We start from the raw sequence: 16,989 nt of genomic DNA on the forward strand, positions 1-16,989 counted from the left end.
AAATGCGGTAGCCTCAGTTACTTCCCGACTAAGACTGGAAGCACCTGATTTAGTGGAATTTAAAGCAAATAATATAATAGCATTAACACTCTTTGACTCTTGGCAAATTAAGTGATTTTGATGGGTTTACCTTGAGGTCTCACTTCATGTTATGTTCATGTTTATGTTGGTAGTTTGGTTTCCTATTAGCCGCAGCCTGTCTGACAAACTCCTTTTTAGCCAAAACACAGGTAATATTAATTGCACATTTTGATGCCAGTGTGTCTGCCTCAAGTGGGCACAAGAAGTCCATTTAGAAACAGTAATATCATGGTCGGCACTCCATCTGAGGTTTAAAAAAAAAAACCTCATTTATTGTTGGCTCTCTATCATATTGCTTCGATTTGTAACATTCAACAAATAAATTTTCCATAAATTTTAAAAGTCACTGATGGAGTTCAGCAAATACTGAAGTAGGATATCATGGAAGACTGCACTGCAACAGAGAGAAGGCAGGCATCTCATTGAGCAAGAAGACACATTTATGACAACATGAGCATGCATATACTGTATGTGTGAAGCAGCAGAGCATGAAAGCTCCTTCAAGACAGTCTAATCTACTGGCATCCAGTCACAGAACAAAATGACAGCTGCAGTAGAGACTTATTTATGCATTACGCACTTATTGTAGATATATGACCATTTTTATCAATTTAGGTTAAAATTGCAGGATATACAAGACATTTAAATGTAACAACCCGTACTGTAACAATGTTAAATATTGAACTGAGATTAATTCATATAGAATTAATGCATTATTCATGACACGTGATAACAACATATACTCCAGAAATATCTAAAAATGTCCAAGGATTGCAATCCATCAATCCATCATGTTTACACTAAGCCATTCAGAAACAATGTTGTTCTTGCCAATTAACGTGACATACTGTACATCGATGCAGGTGTACACTGAGAAAAAATGTGTACAGGAATGGAATAGAACAGGAAGGCACCGCCGTACTGCAGACAGACACAAATATATATATTGACTTCCAGCTTAATTGTTTCAATAAAGTGAGATGATTGTAAAGGAGAGTTCCCCACACTTGCCAGATACATATACTAGAAAATATTGCAGATACTGTTTTTTTTTTTGTTCCTTTGCTGGTTATAAACTAACATAAAAGTTATAACCATTAAAGCTAGCAAGGGTAAGGGAGAATGGAGGATAAATCAGTAACGCCTCACATAGCCCATCCTTGGGATGTATGTTACTTGTTTTGGGTCACTCAGTGTGTCAGACATGATGATTTATACTTATGACCTTGTCGACTCAAATCCAAGCCCTTAGCCATTAGGGTATTTCGTCTGTAACCTCAATCCTTCTTTAGTTGGATGACATATGCTCTTGGATGCTCTGCTAAAGAAGGATTATAAAAAGTTTATAAAGCAACATAATCTTAGTTGTTAGGAAAAATTTTCGCTTTTTCACTTAAGTGTATCTGGATCCTATCCATCTGCGTAGTTTTGCTGTTGACATGCCATTTTAAGACAGCAATGTGTGCACTGCTTGCTTTTTTAAAAACGTAATATGACCACAAATAATGGTATTTAAACAATATTTACTGAGAAATACCAGCTTCAGATCTCTGTTATAATTGACACAAGATTATGGGTTTAATCCTGGCTGTGACATACTTATAAGAGAGCACTATTGAAGGAACGACAAAGTAATGTTCTATCATTTAAACAGCATGTGTCATTATATGAAAAACACCTTTACATAAGAAAAATATTTTCTTGCCACTTCGGTGAATTGCATGTTTATTCAATAATACCATGAGCACTACAAAACTCAAATCTGGGAAGTGGCTCATAGAAAGTCTTTTATAAAAGAAATAAAAAAGCACGGAATGATTAGTCTGAACCAAAAACTAAGGGTAGATGGCATTGTGAATACTGGGCTGCTTTAACATCCCTGGACAGAAGGGTTTAAATCCTATCCCAGTCACCATCTTTGTTGAGTTTGCATCTTCTGTCCATATGTGCATGGATTTATTTCAGTTTCCACTCGAAACCTATATTCCTATGGACTCACACCATCTCATTTCACAGACTTGCACGGTGGAAACTGGCACTGGTCAACCATAAAGCCATAACATCTGGCTCAGAAATAGTCTTCTTTTAGCTTCTGAACACAGCGAGTACAACACTTCCTGGAGATGTCAACTGAGCTCTGTCTATTTCAGCCCCTACCTTTTTTGTGCAACACCTCATCTACACTCCACCCATTGAAAATGCAAATACCATCCTTGCTCCCAAGTTTATTTTTGTGAACTTACACCATGCATAGCCCAAAGACATCCAGGTTTATTTGACTCCAAAGATGGCCTTGTAAGTGTGTGAATGATTGTGCTCTACAATGTGCATCACGTCTACGTTTGATTCTGCCTTGTTCTCCAGTCTCACCAGGATGGATTCCAGCTACCCGTGAACCTGAAAATAGGTTCAACGAATTCTGTAAGTCAATTCATAACAAATAAAATTAAAGGTGGGAGAAGTGGCCTAGCTGGGTATCTTAACTTAGCCTTAAATCACTAATCCTGGCGCTGGATGGTAATGAAATGTTGCATGTCATTTAGTGCATGAAAGTAATGACATGACAATAAGCACTTTCCTGCCACAGATAGCAACAAGCTCCTGTGCGATGAGGGCACCAGGCCACTTGTGGTCCCTGGCCACCTTCATGTGTTGCGTTCCCACTGCACAACAGGAACTGTAACCTTTATGCACAATATATGTGATGTGGAAAGAAGAGTAACTAGGCGTATTCGTAATTTCATCACCTTATTATTTCAGAGTGATCACAGCTTCACAGTGGAGATTATTGTGTCGATACAGTGCATGACATGGCACACCAGGGAAGCAGCTATGAAGAGTGATGTGTGGCACTCCATTTTCACTGGTAATGCTCGAAAATGGCCCAATTTCCTGCAGTAGGAATGCTACAAAAATTCCTGAGTGTCTAAAAATCACTTGCTTCCTGAAGAGAGTTTCTGCAGTTGGAAAGCACCTCATCATGACCATATAAATTTATAATCCTCTGATGTTAACTAAATAAGCCTATGTTGTCTTTAATGACCTTTAATAGTACAACATTACCTTTTCAGACCTGCCCGATCCAATGTCAGCAGTATTGGGTGTAACACGTGAACCAGCTGTGGCTGAGATGGCAGTCCTTCATAGGTCCCACGTATGCATATGTCCACAGTCATGTTCAGATGGGGCCAATTTAGATTTGCAGTTACACTAACATGCATGTCTGACTTAACAAAATATACATGGCCTACTCATCCAGCCCTAATGTGTGCATCTTTTGCAGTGTTGAATTATGCTGATTATTTTATTTTAATTCTTTTTCTTCTTTTGGTTAATAAGTTATTAAGATTGTTTAAGTTTAAATGTTTAGTAGTCTTAAAGAATAACTTTTCTGTTTTCCAAATGCTACATTTTTAAGATACAGCTTAATCTCATGTAAATAATGACATACGTTTAATTTTCTGAAGCTAACTTAATCCAGTTCAGAGTTGTGGGGCACTAGAGCCTATCCTATCAGCACTGGATGCAAGACAGAAACGCACCCAGGATGGGAAGCCATTTCATTGCATTGTCCACTCACACACAGCCACAATCACAAAGTTCTCATCATTGTGAATGCGGGGGGAAGACTGAAGTACCTGGAGGATATCTCACAAAGACACAGTGAAAACCTTCAAATTCCACACAGACAGTGACCAGGCATGGGATTCAAACCCAGGATCCTGGACTCTTGATCCTATAACACTAACCCTGTGCCACCCTTGTGTAAATAGTCCATTTCAGAGTTTGAAAACAATCCTGAATTTCCCAAAAGAAAACTGAAACTATTTGTACCACCAACCTAACACCAAAACATACTCTGATAAGCCAGGAGTGATTGCCAGCTAAACTAACTAGTGTATACTGTATTAAATCAGCTGAATAATTTCCCTGTCTTTTTATTTTACAGTTCCTCCCATTCCAAAGGGATATATACCTTATATCACCTGATATAACAAATTAAAACGAATCTGTAAGACATATTCCAATATTCAGTAATATAAGTTACAGGGAAATATTTTACCAGTTAAATTATTTTCTCATGAGATAAGAGAACTATAACAGAAAATAGCATTTCAAGGTGCTGAGGTAAGGGGTTAAATATGGAAGGTGGTTAACACTAAATCTTACACAAATGTTGGAAAACATTTTCCCCACTAGGATTGTAAATACATGGACCAAGTTGCCAAGCAGAGTGCTTGAATGCTCTCAAGGGATCTTTGAGTCTCCACTTGATATTGTTTAAGAAATGCAAGGTGAATAGGAACACATCAGCTATACATGCCTGAATGGCCTCATCCTTTCAATATGTTTTACTAAGTAAGAAGTAAAAGGATCCTTCAGTGAAACAGTCTTAGAATTTGAACATTTACATATTGAACCTTCAGAAAACAAGCTTTTAATTGGTAAAATTGCTTATTGATGGATTTGCATATCTTTTATCATGCTTCCTTAATTAAATTTAGATGTCTATAATAGATTTTTTAAAACAACTGTGTTTGATGTTTAGTTTTCATAACATTCGTGTTATTCATCATTATGTATGTGTTTTGATCTTTTCCAAGTAATTTTTTTAATTAACTAGAACAGTCTTAATTGGTGACAAGGTGGTCCCATGATTGGCACTACTGCCTCACAGATCCAGCGTCATGTGTTTAAATCATTTCTTTAATATGCCTAGTTTGCATATATCGTTGTTTGTATGTGTTTTTCTTTAATGTTCCCCAAAGATGACCCTTTTAAGTTAATTGGTGACAGTAAACTGTCACTATGTGTGAGTGGATCTGCGGTTCCCTGTGTTGGGTCTGATGTTGTTAGGAGAGGCTATGGCCAACCATGATTATTTTATGTTATGGAAATATTCTAGGTGTCTTGAATACGCTCTTCCCATTTTTGGTACAATTAAAATTGCACTTTTGAACATAGTCTATCCATCTGCTTTATCCCCAATGTGTTGTGTTTATATTGAGTTTTTGTTATTACTGTGTATCAGCATCACAGAAATGGGGCAGCTGGAACTTACTGAGCCTTCTGAAAGGATGAAGACTTTTTTCATCTGTGACCTCAAAAGAGAATACAATGCTCATACATGTGTCAGCTGGTATAATGCAGAGCTTTAGGCACTATGATCTAAAATGTCCTATACTATATGACCATTATGAAGTCACTAAACCTGTCTATGCTCTAATCGAAAAAGAAAAAATCAGGGGTGGTCTTCCTAGATTTTCTCATATACTCAGATATGGGGATGGATATTTGAGGAGTAAACCACAAGACAATGATCATATTTTTATATTATGTACATTAAAGAACCATGAACAACAAATCAAATCAAATTAATAATATATTGAAAAATTATTATAAAAGTAAAGTTGAATAAAAACTACCAGTTCCAGTTAGCAGAAATAGCTGAAAAGTTGATGGAAATCTATGTTATGTACCTAATACTTGTATGCAAAATTTGGTTGACCTAACTGAAAGCATACTCAAGTTATCATGTGTACACTCACACACACACAACCACACACACACACACACAGACAGACAGACAGACAGACAGACAGACAGGCAGACACATAGACATAATTCCAAAAAATAGTATTTTTTTACTCAGTGAGATCTAAAATGTTGAGATTCATCAAAATCTTAATATCAAATTTTTGGACAATTACAATACTTTCCCTACAAGAAAGTAAATCAGCCTAAGGGATGTCTAAAACAGAGATTCATCAAAATCTCAAGGTTGAATTTCTGAAAAATGACAACACTTTTCCTATACTGTACTTTGTATACGAGAAAGTAAAAAAATCTGGAAGCCATTGTAAGGTATCATGGTTTTCAGTGTTGGCTTAATATATAATAATGACATACCAATATATTATTTATCTAACGCATAAGTGATGTATGTAGTAGATGTGTCATTTTGCAATCATTTCACAAAGATCAACATAAAAATACAGTACACCACTTTCTGTTTCACTAGAAGCTTATTATTCTTTTAACACTGTGTGCTGCCTTTTCAAAAGTGCTCATGGCTCAGTGTGGTTTAAAATTATTCCAAAATGTTGAAATATTTTATTATATACCTCACTCTAAGACCAATAAGTGCTGCCTCTTATACTTCTTTGAGTGACATCTCACTCTTAATGTCCACAGCCTTTGTCATCAGTCATGAAATCACTCACCGTGACCTATTAGGATCAGTAGGTACCTAGTGGCCCATTCCTATCAGCCTGATAAGAGGTGCTGATACTCATTCTGTTGTCTGTGCCTTCATGGTAAAAGTAATAACATCTGTTATGTAATTAATGATTGAAAACTGGAGATTCACACTCTTTAATTTTTACAGGTGAGAGAAAAGACACCATTGCACATGTTAAAAAACAGCCGCCAGTAAGCTCACCATAAAAAGGTAGGATTATTATTTTTATTTGGTGTAGAAAGCAAATGTTAGAGAAACTGGGCATAGGAGTATATTTATTTTAGTCATTCAGTATGTACTATAGAAACCATTTAACAGAAAAAGATTTTAGAGGTAACTTAATTCTAATAAAAATTAAAGGGAATAAGGAAAAAAGAGCCATCAAATAAGTATAGTTTCTTATTTGCATTTTGAGTACTGTATATAAAAAATTTTTGCATATAGAATTAAATATATTTTAATTGAGAGGCCATGCATATACCTGTAGTGTAGCGTCAGACAGTCACCTAATTGGTACTGTAATGGAATTTTTCCTTTGACCTTTTTAAATGCTATGGCTGACAAAGTGGTTGGACCTATGGCCTTCAAACTGACTAACATTAAATATGAGATGTTTGAATCCTGAGATACCTATAATGCCTACTACAACTCATTGTAAAACTGGTTTCAAGCTGTGGTGTTCACGGTTTAGGGTTTTCAAGAACTAGATCAACAAGTAACCGAACCAGTCAAACTAAAAAAATGTTGTTTTTACTCTATGTCAGAGTATTTCTGTTGTCTGTGGGGACTGTAGCTTGGTAATTAGCATAAACTGTTGCTGTGGTGAGGTTCAGAAAAGGCAAACAGGCTGGTCTTAGATTTGTGCAGGGTTATATAACATATAGCCATGCCACCCTGGCAGTGCCATCTCTAGCTTTTTTGCTGCCCTAGGCAAAAGTTCAAATGTCGTGACCAAACCACAGAGCATTAAAGGCAATTACTATACATATTATTGTAGTTCAATTGAAGAGTAGGGTTGTCCCTTTTGGATATTCACATGAGTTGCACATTAATGTCGGATTGATAAGTAGGGGAGGTTCAGAGGTCGAGTTCACAGAAAGGACAATCAAGGACTGGGCACAAAATTTGACCCAAAGCCATCAACTCCCGTCTATGCCTATTATAGCTGACAAAATGCTGCCCTAGAAAAACTTTGCCCTCATAGGAAACCACCAGGTTAACCTAAATGGTGGAACATAACTGCACATGTTGAATGGGTAAGAACTCTAATCTTCAAACCTACCCAACCCCAGCCTTGCCTTATTCCACCCAAACTATGTCTACAGAAGATCTTCATTAGCCGAGCCTAATATCTGACTTGCATCTCTGGAATACAAAGCCTTTAGGGCTAATGTGAGCCTTGCATTAGCCAAGCCGGTCAGAAAGCCTGTGTGCCTGGGATGGTGTGATATGTGCTGGTGAGGGCTGTGATTTGACCCAAGCCTTCATGTGGAGCACACATAAAAGCAGCACTGACAGGCTGAGCTGTAAATCTTCTAACCTTAGTTGTTTGTTTATCTGAGTTTCAGTAAGGAACATTGGTCAGGTGGGGCAACAAGGGTACTGGGCAGTAAAGGCCAACCTGGTCTGTTCTGAGTTGCAGCCACACTATAAGATGGTGGCCTTTGTATTGAAGTCCTTAAACATATAAAAAAGTTTCAGACATGTCTTTAAAGTGTTATTCCTTGGAATGCATTCGAAACATCTGATCTATTCTGCCATTTTATACTTTTTTGGAGTACTTTGTCTCATAATAAACCAATCTAGTACAGTAAGTACTTGTGTTTGGAAAAGATTAATACTGTCCTATTTAACAAACATAATGTACATTTTAATCATTGGTAAAAATGTTTGATTTCTTTTTCTTTATGACTTAAGGCTCCTCACATTGTAGACTCAATTGAATCTTTACAGCTTTAGAGTTTTTCCCAAAACTTCCTTCTCCTTCAGCCTCTTTTCAACTTAGTAATCATTCATGGTGTTATTCCAGAAGTTTTCACTCTACTTTCCTATAGCATTTGCGTAGATCTGGTTTTTATTTTTGTTAACTACCAAAGTGTCTTTTAATATATTGTATATAAAAATACATTCATAAAAATTATATACATATATATATATATATATATATATATATATATATATATATATATATATATATATATATATATATATATATATATATATATATAATCTATACTAATAAAAGGCAAAGCCCTCACTCACTCACTCACTCACTCATTCACTCACTCACTCACTCACTCACTCACTCACTGACTCACTCACTCACTCACTCACTCACTCACTCACTCACTCATCACTAATTCTCCAACTTCCCGTGTAGGTAGAAGGCTGAAATTTGGCAGGTTCATTCCTTACAGCTTCCTTACAAAAGTTGGGCAGGTTTTATTCGAAATTCTACGCGTAATGGTCATAACTGGAAGCTGTTTTCTCCATTTACTGTAATGGAGATGAGCTTGAACGCCGTGGGGGCAGAGTTTCGTGTGACATCATCACGCCTCCCACGTAATCACGCAGTACATAGAAAATCAGGAAGACCTCCAAAAAGCGCTGAAGAAAACATGCATTATATAATTGAGAAGGCAGCGAAACAATAAGAAGCGAGCGAGTGACATATACAACCATATTGATGAGTTCTGCTACTTCGGAAACAAAGCACGATGTAAACCTACACTTTAAATTAAGTTCATAGACAGGCTGCGCTGGCGTTTGTAATTTAGTGCCTGCCCATATAAGGCCGTCCGTCAGCGGCAATCCAATAGCAAACTCCACTAAATATTCACGGGTTAAGGACTGTGCTTATGCAGAGGAAGATGAGATGGTCAGCGTGGTGTTTGGCACAAACTCAGCGAAAGGGCGAGAGAAAGTTTTAAGTGCCAGGACTAAGGTAACATTAAATACAGCCATGGACATAGCACGAGATGGCACCAGCACAACTGGGAACTTCGATGCATGTACACCGAGCTCACGTGAACTGGCGCAGTGCACAGATAAAAGCAACAGTTCCAAAGAGCTGAACAAAACCGAATTACACAATTGAAAAGGCAGCAAAAATATGAAGCGTCTGATACATACAAGCATATTCATAAATGCTGCTACTGTGGAAACAAAGCACACGGTGGAAAAAGTCAATGTCCCGCTAAAGGAAGACAGTGTAAAAAACCGTGCATGCAGTGTGTCAGGTCTCGGATAAAGAAGAACGACGAGCTGTTTATTGATGCAGTAAGAAACGAATCGATGAATGAAACCTGTCATCTTTACAGCGATTGACAAACACGGAATGTAACTTGAACACAACACATCCTACAAATACAAACCTGATTGAAAGAAATAATGATAATCAAATCATTGATGACAGCAACACTCAGTAACACTCACAAAACAAATACTGTATATTGACAGTCATGTTACGTTATTTTTAAAATGTTCCCTTTTCTTTTCTAGCTTTTTAACACACTACTTCTCGCTGCGATACGCGGTATATATATATGTATATATATATCCCGATCTACATACTCGAATAATGGATACTTTATTCGCCATCAATGATTGTTTTGGTAAAGCCATACTCAGTGTATTCATTAGATGAACGGTAAAAAGTAAGAGCGAGGGAGGATGACTTATTGAGGCATGCAGGCTGTAGTGCGCGTCAACTCTATCTGAATTGCGATCACATTTGAAAAATATATCTTTTCAAGTTCTATTTAGTCCATATGTGTCAAACTCAAGGGCGCGGGCCACATCCGCCCGGCGTGTAATTATATCCAGCCAGCGAGATCATTTTATATACTGTATTATTGTTATTAATGGCCGGGTATATGAAGCGCTGGTAACACAATAAACTACAGATCCCATAATGCAGCGCTTCAGCTGCCTTGCCGAACACTTACGCGTTAATCAAGTCTAGCTTATGATGCTGCAAGTTATTGCGAAGCTAGCTCACGATGCTGAAGAGAAAAGTTGATTCTGAAAATAGAGCCTTTAAAAACCGATGGGAGGCTGAGTATATGTTTACTGAACCCGTGTGTCTCATTTGTGGAGCTAATGTGGCTGTAATTACAGAATTTAATCTAAGACGGCACTATGAGACAAAACATCAGGGAGTTCTGTGTTGTGGAGATTCTCAGGATGGATTGCAGGTGCTCATCAGTGAGGCTGAAAGACCTGAATGCAATGCAGAAGATACAGAAAGCAGAAGAATTAAATAAGAATCTGACACCAGCGGACGTTTTACCCGTGCACAATCACAAAGTGATTTCAAGTGAAGTTGCTTTTATGGGAGACACAAATGCACCAGTGCAACTTTCCCTGTTGCCAAGTAATGTTAAACCAAGTCGTCACTACGGTGTTCCCAAATCGCACTTTGCTGATAAACTGGCGCACTGAGTTTGCACGGCGCTTTGGTGACTTTGAAGAACAAAAAAAGTCCGTCTACATGCGGCTCGAACCTTGTGCATGTTTGGTAGCACATATCTGTGTGAGAAGCTCTTCTCAGTGATAAAGACTAACAAAACAGCACACAGGAGTCGCCTCACTGATGAGCACCTGCAATCCATCCTGAGAATCTCCACAACACAGAACCTCACACCAAACATAAACGAACCTGTTGCCAAAAATAGATGCCAGGCGTCCAGCTCTAAAATGACATATGAGCAAAGACAACTTAATGATTTGATTTGTTATTGCTGAAAGGAACACATTTTATTTATATTTCCAGGTTTTGTTATGCAGCATGTTCATATTTGAATTTGTATAATTTTGAAAGGATATATTTTTATGGAGAGCAAAATCTTTTGGGATATTTAAAATCTAAGTTTATTTTTTATATAAATTTACATAAGAGTAAAGAAATTTGAATGTTTGTTCTTTTAAGTTATTTAAGGTTTGAGTTGATTTATTCACGAATAATATTCCTGTCTGTTTTACCATTCCTACCAAAGATATTTCTGTCGACTAAATAAAAATTCCTTCTATTTAAAATTTAAATAGAACTTGAACAAATACGATAGTTCATAATATCCACGCAGACTTGCACGTAAGAGCGGGAGTTATCCGTTTTAACAAGCAGCGTATTGCACTGATACGAAATAGCTGTGTGTGTATATATGTAGATATGTATGTATATGTATATATATGTTTATATATGTGTGTGTATATATGTGTGTGTATGTATGTATGTGTGTATGTCTATGTATGTGTATATATGTAGATATATATGTATGTATATATGTGTATATGTATAGATATGTATATATATATGTTTATGTGTGTGTGTGTGTGTAAATATATATATATATTTATATATATATATATATATATATATATATATATATGACAGCAACACTCATCACTCACAACAGTGACAAAACAATTACATTGACAATCATGTTACGTTATTTTCAAAATGTTTCCTTTTCTTTTTCATTACTTCTTTAACACACTACTTCTCGCATTTCTGGCCTGGTATTTTGCTAGTATATGTATATATGCTCATGGTGCTTAGGTGTTTATCATTGGACTAGGCTGACCCGCCTTTTAAGTTGACCACTTCTTAAGGCAATTCTATATGTAGATCAATTTGATATTTTATACAAACTCATTAATTTGGTTATATCGCATTTGAGCGGTATTACTTTAATACTCGTAGTTTCTGTTATTTTTGTGATGAAATTTAAACTTTTTTTCTATATTGAGGTCACCCTTTTGAACCCCCCTGATATTTACTACGCGGTGAGGCATTTGTACTCCATCAACATCAATTATTTCCAGAGACATAATTTTGTCTATTTTTCCAGCGCATCACGCACAAAAGCAAGGGAACAATGGGAGCACCAGAACTCTGCTCACATCATGTCGCTTCGTACCGCAAGCTGCAAGTAGTAAGTCTGTGATTAGGGGAATACCGCTACGCTTTCCACTCACGGGACGGAAGGACAATCCCGAACGCTTTTATATAGAAGGATTGTGGGTCAGCTAATGACCTATATGTCAATCTAGTGTTGTGAGTGCCAACGATCCTAAACTGTCAGAAGGAGGAGGGAGAAAAGTGTCTGTGCAGGATGTCTGAGGTCTGCTTTTCTATGACAGCATGTGTCCCAAACAGAAGGAAGCTGTGTGCCCAGATGTCCAGTGCTGAGTCAGATCTGTACCGGGATATAATGTAGCCATTTAGAATGAACTCTGCTGTGTACCTATTGATGTTGGTAAACACTGATAGAGAAATGCATCGCAACAGAAGGCAAATATCTTCTCTCTAAGCAATCTCATCATTGTTGCTGATCAGATTTAAGTAAAATCATTGAGCTGGTGCTGTGTCCAGCTACATAGTCATAGCAGAGGATATCATTAGTCTTGACACTGAATATATAGCTAATTAGTAATACATGAGCACAGCCATTTTCATTTTTAACATGTTCCAGGATGCAATGAAATGCAATGGTTTTGCCATCTCCTCTTCTCCAGGTATCATGATCAACAAAGTAGGCGTACAGTTTCCTCCAGTGACTGTTTGGAGGTGATTTGTACCTGCCCGTGCTTAAATTTGTATAATTATTGAAACAAAACCGATGTACGTACTTATTTCGGTGGTATGACGCCATTGTCGGCCGCCATATTGAATTTTCCACATGTCACTAATTCTCCAACTTCCCGTATAGGTAGAAGGCTGAAATTTGGCAGGCCCATTCCTTACAGCTTACTTAAAAAAGTTAAGCAGGTTTCATTTCGAAATTCTACGCGTAACGGTCATAGCGGTCGACAACGTCCGCCATATTTAACTTTCTTATTCATGGCCCTATCTTCACGAAATTTGGTAGGCGGCTTCCCTGTGCTAACCGAAACCAATGTACATACTTATTTCGGTGGTATGACGCCACTTTCAGCCGCCATATTGAACTTTCCAACATCACTAATTCTCCAACTTCCTGTGTAGGTAGAAGGCTGAAATTTGGCAGGCGCATTCCTTACAGCTTACTTACAACAATTAAGCAGGTTTTATTTTGAAATTGTCCGCGTAACGGTCATAACGGTCAACAACATCCGCCATGTTGAACTTTCTTATTTATGGCCCCATCTTCTCGAAATTTGGTAGGTGGCTTCTCTCCACTAACTGAAACCAATGTATGTACTTATTTCGGTAGTATGATGCCACTGTCTGCCGCCATATTGAACTTTTCAACAGTCTTTGTTACTTATGGGCCCATCTTCAAGAAATTCTATCGATCAAAGAACTGTCACTTACCGAGTGGTTTCCATGCCCGGAGATACCACCTGCCTTTTCCATTCTCTTTGTTACATATTGCACGGCCATATCAGGCTCACTCTTGATATCCGGAGGAACATTGTGTCTTATGTATTGAATGACTGGGACAGGTTCAAGGTGTGGACTGATGACGGTACAGGAGATAATTAGACTACACAGGAGCACTAGAAGAGTGAAATGCTTAAGCCCTTCACCTATGGTTCTGCATGTGAGTTGATGGCTGCCGCTGAATTGTTCGGTTGTCGCTTTCAAGTGTACCGAAATGGCCAAATATTTTACACCTTTCGACAACCGCCAATGCCTCTTAAACATCTTAGATTCACAGGTGACGATTTCAGTAGTGGACACTTTGATGTTTATGAATGTTTAAACTCTCAAAAGCTGGATGTGATTTTATCGATGAAACTGGTTGTGTGCTTACAACGCTTGACAGATGCCAAATGTCACTTCAATACAACAAATCCTGCAAATATGAACGTAATTGAAACAAACCATGAAACTCAAACCGATTATGACAGCAGCAATCCAAGCTGTGAGATTTGAGACAAGATTACTGTTCACATGGCCAACTGTAAGTTTCATGCGCAAGAGTAAGATCAGTGCACAGCTTGGTCATGTTACAACCGGAGGGACGAACTGACAACATGGTATACAAAGAGATCCTTAAGAAATAATTATTGGCATATTGCCTCACAGTTTAAAAAGGTTTAATTTTCTTCTTAATAAAAATTTGAATGCAGTACTTCACCGCTGCGAAGTGCGGGTATTTTGCTATATATATATATATATCACAGCGACTCTCATAACAGTGACAAAACAATTACATTGACAATCATGTTACGTTATTTTCAAAATGTTTCCTTTTGTTTCTCTTTCCTTCTTTAACACACTACTTCTCCGCTGCGAAGCGCGGGTACTCTGCTAGTCTGTACTAATAAAAGGCAAAGCCCTCACTGACTGACTGACTGACTGACTGACTGACTGACTGACTGACTGACTGACTCACATCAGCAGGATATAAACGAGAGTTTTGATCACTTTGTAACTAAGTTAAAATTGCAGGTGAAGGGGTGTGCTTATGCAAATTTTGTGTTTGTGGGGGTTTGACAGTTAAGGCGGGTGGGGGAGTCACGTCATCATCTCCCCTCCCATTCACCTCATTTTGCTCTGAGCTGAGCTCCGCGGCTAACGCTGTCTTCTGAAGCAACTTCGTCACACTGCCACCAAATACTCACAGAAAAATCCACAAGTTAATACACACACTGTCTCTAGAGTTTCTCTACACTGAATCCTCCAGGCACTACTTACAAAAGGTTACATTGACAATCGTGTTACGTTATTTTTAAAATCTTTCCTTTTCTTAGCACAAGCACAGCTGAGAAGCTTTGATGCATGTGCTCCATAACGCGTTAAAAATAATGCATTTAATCACACTTTGCATTCCAAGCAAAGGGGAGCTTTTGTCAATGCATGATTTCCTGGTACACCGATTACATTGATCAGCGCTTCTCGATTCATTTTAACCTCGCACCCCCTTGGTTTGAGAAAAAGTATGAAAAAATATGAGGTTAACACAGAAAAACCGATCACCAATTCAACCTTTATGAATAATCGATTCGCCATCAATAATTGTTTTGGTAAAGCCATACTCAGTGTAATCCTCCTTCCATTTTATAATTTTTCCGCCACTAGCCATGATTAAATGTACGGTAAAAAAGTAAGAGTGAAGCGAGGGTGACTTATTCAGGCAGGCATATATATGACAGCAATACTCATGACAATGTCAATCATGTTACGTTATTATTAAAATGTTTCCTTTTCTTTTTCATTACTTCTTTAACACACTACTTTTCCACTGTGAGCGCGGGTATTTTGCTATATATATATATATATATATATATATATATATATATATGAATGACCTCCAAAGAGTGCTGAGACTTTTGATCTGCAAAAAGTTGGGTCTCCTGCCCAGCAAAAGTCGAGCAGCCAGCGCGCGTGCATAGCTGTGCCGGCCTTTGAGATGCTGACTGCGCTTCTGCCTTAAGTCAAAGTGAGCACTTTTAATTTTTTTCATCCTCCCCCTGCGCTATAGCTCAGACAAGTGCAAACACGGGACCCCTTTTCTACACTGCGGCAAACTAATATTAAGGCGATTCGCACTCTCTTTTGCACGTATACGATTATGAGGTTGTCAGCTTGGATTATGAAGACACGCACAGGAGTGGAGGACTCACATTGCCATCACAACCGATTAATGGCAGGGATGTCTCACCAGTCTACACAAGACCCACCGCGACTGTCCCCAAAAGGCACTCATATCGTCAGCGAACACATCTCTCTATACTATATAAAAGAAAAAGGCAACTTTCCTTTCTTTACACCTTTTTTCCTTTTATCCCAAACCAAAGCCTTTCTCTCATAACACTGCAGAGGACACAAAACTAATTTTCTTTAACTGCTGGTATGCCGGTAAGGCACATTACCAGAGGCAGAAATTTGGACGTTCACATAGAAAATGTAATTTCTATACCACAGCCATCGTGTAGCGCCTTTCAAAAGGGATCAACTACCGAGAGATGATCCATATACAAAGTACATTTTAGCTGCTGTTAGTACTACTTACCTGTTCTGTTACACCGCCTTTAAAATGTAGTTTACCCGCAACCACTCCAGTAGTGCTTAATGTACCTGTACTTCTTAAAATGTTAATGTTTTACTGTTTAATAACTTGTAGACTACATTTTATTATTTTTCCCTTGCACTCAGTGACCAAAACTATACACACACATATAGACACATATATATATATATACACATATATATACCTGTGTTTATGTTTTTATGTATGTGTATAAATATATATACACTGCTCACAAAAATTAAAGGAACACTTTTTTTATTGGGCCTGGCATGAAATCAATTAAACCTGTCTGATAATTTTCTGGTTGGTTAAGCAGCTGAGGTCATTGTTAATCACTTTCAGCTGTATTGGTGTTCATGGACTTAACGACAGGTGCACTAAAGTGGCAACAATTAGAAAACCCTCAAAACAGGACTGGTTTTACATGTGGAGGTCATTTCAAGTTTCTCCCTCTTGATATTTTTTGGCTGGTTTTCCACTCGTGCTAGTTTTGGCTTGAGTAATTATCTCTACTGGCAGTATGAGGCGATTCCTTAACCCTACAGAAGTTGCACAGGTTGTCCAACTTCTCCAGGATGGCACATCCACACGTGCTGCAGCAAGAAGGTTTAATGTGTCTCCCAGCACAATCTCCAGAACATGGAGGAGATTTCAGGAGACTGGCTGTTATTCTCGGAGAGCTGGACAGGGCCGTAGAAGGTCCTC

General features: G+C 37.9%; 1 protein-coding gene across 5 annotated transcripts in view; it reads left to right on the top strand.

Moving 5' to 3' along the window:
* Positions 1-16,989, top strand: part of srrm3 (serine/arginine repetitive matrix 3) — a 474,513-nt gene that overhangs the window by 142,125 nt on the left and 315,399 nt on the right. For 4 of the 5 annotated variants that reach the window (XM_039756801.1, XM_039756797.1, XM_039756796.1 and 1 more), the window contains one exon: positions 6,470-6,532. The exons of the other annotated variant lie outside the window; for it this stretch is intronic. The gene's annotated coding sequence lies outside the window, so the exon portion shown is untranslated. The remainder of the gene's footprint in view (positions 1-6,469; positions 6,533-16,989) is intronic. 5 annotated transcript variants of the gene reach the window in all.

This window comes from Polypterus senegalus, chromosome 6, assembly GCF_016835505.1.
Source record: "Polypterus senegalus isolate Bchr_013 chromosome 6, ASM1683550v1, whole genome shotgun sequence".
Classification (NCBI taxonomy): Eukaryota; Metazoa; Chordata; class Cladistia; order Polypteriformes; family Polypteridae; genus Polypterus; species Polypterus senegalus.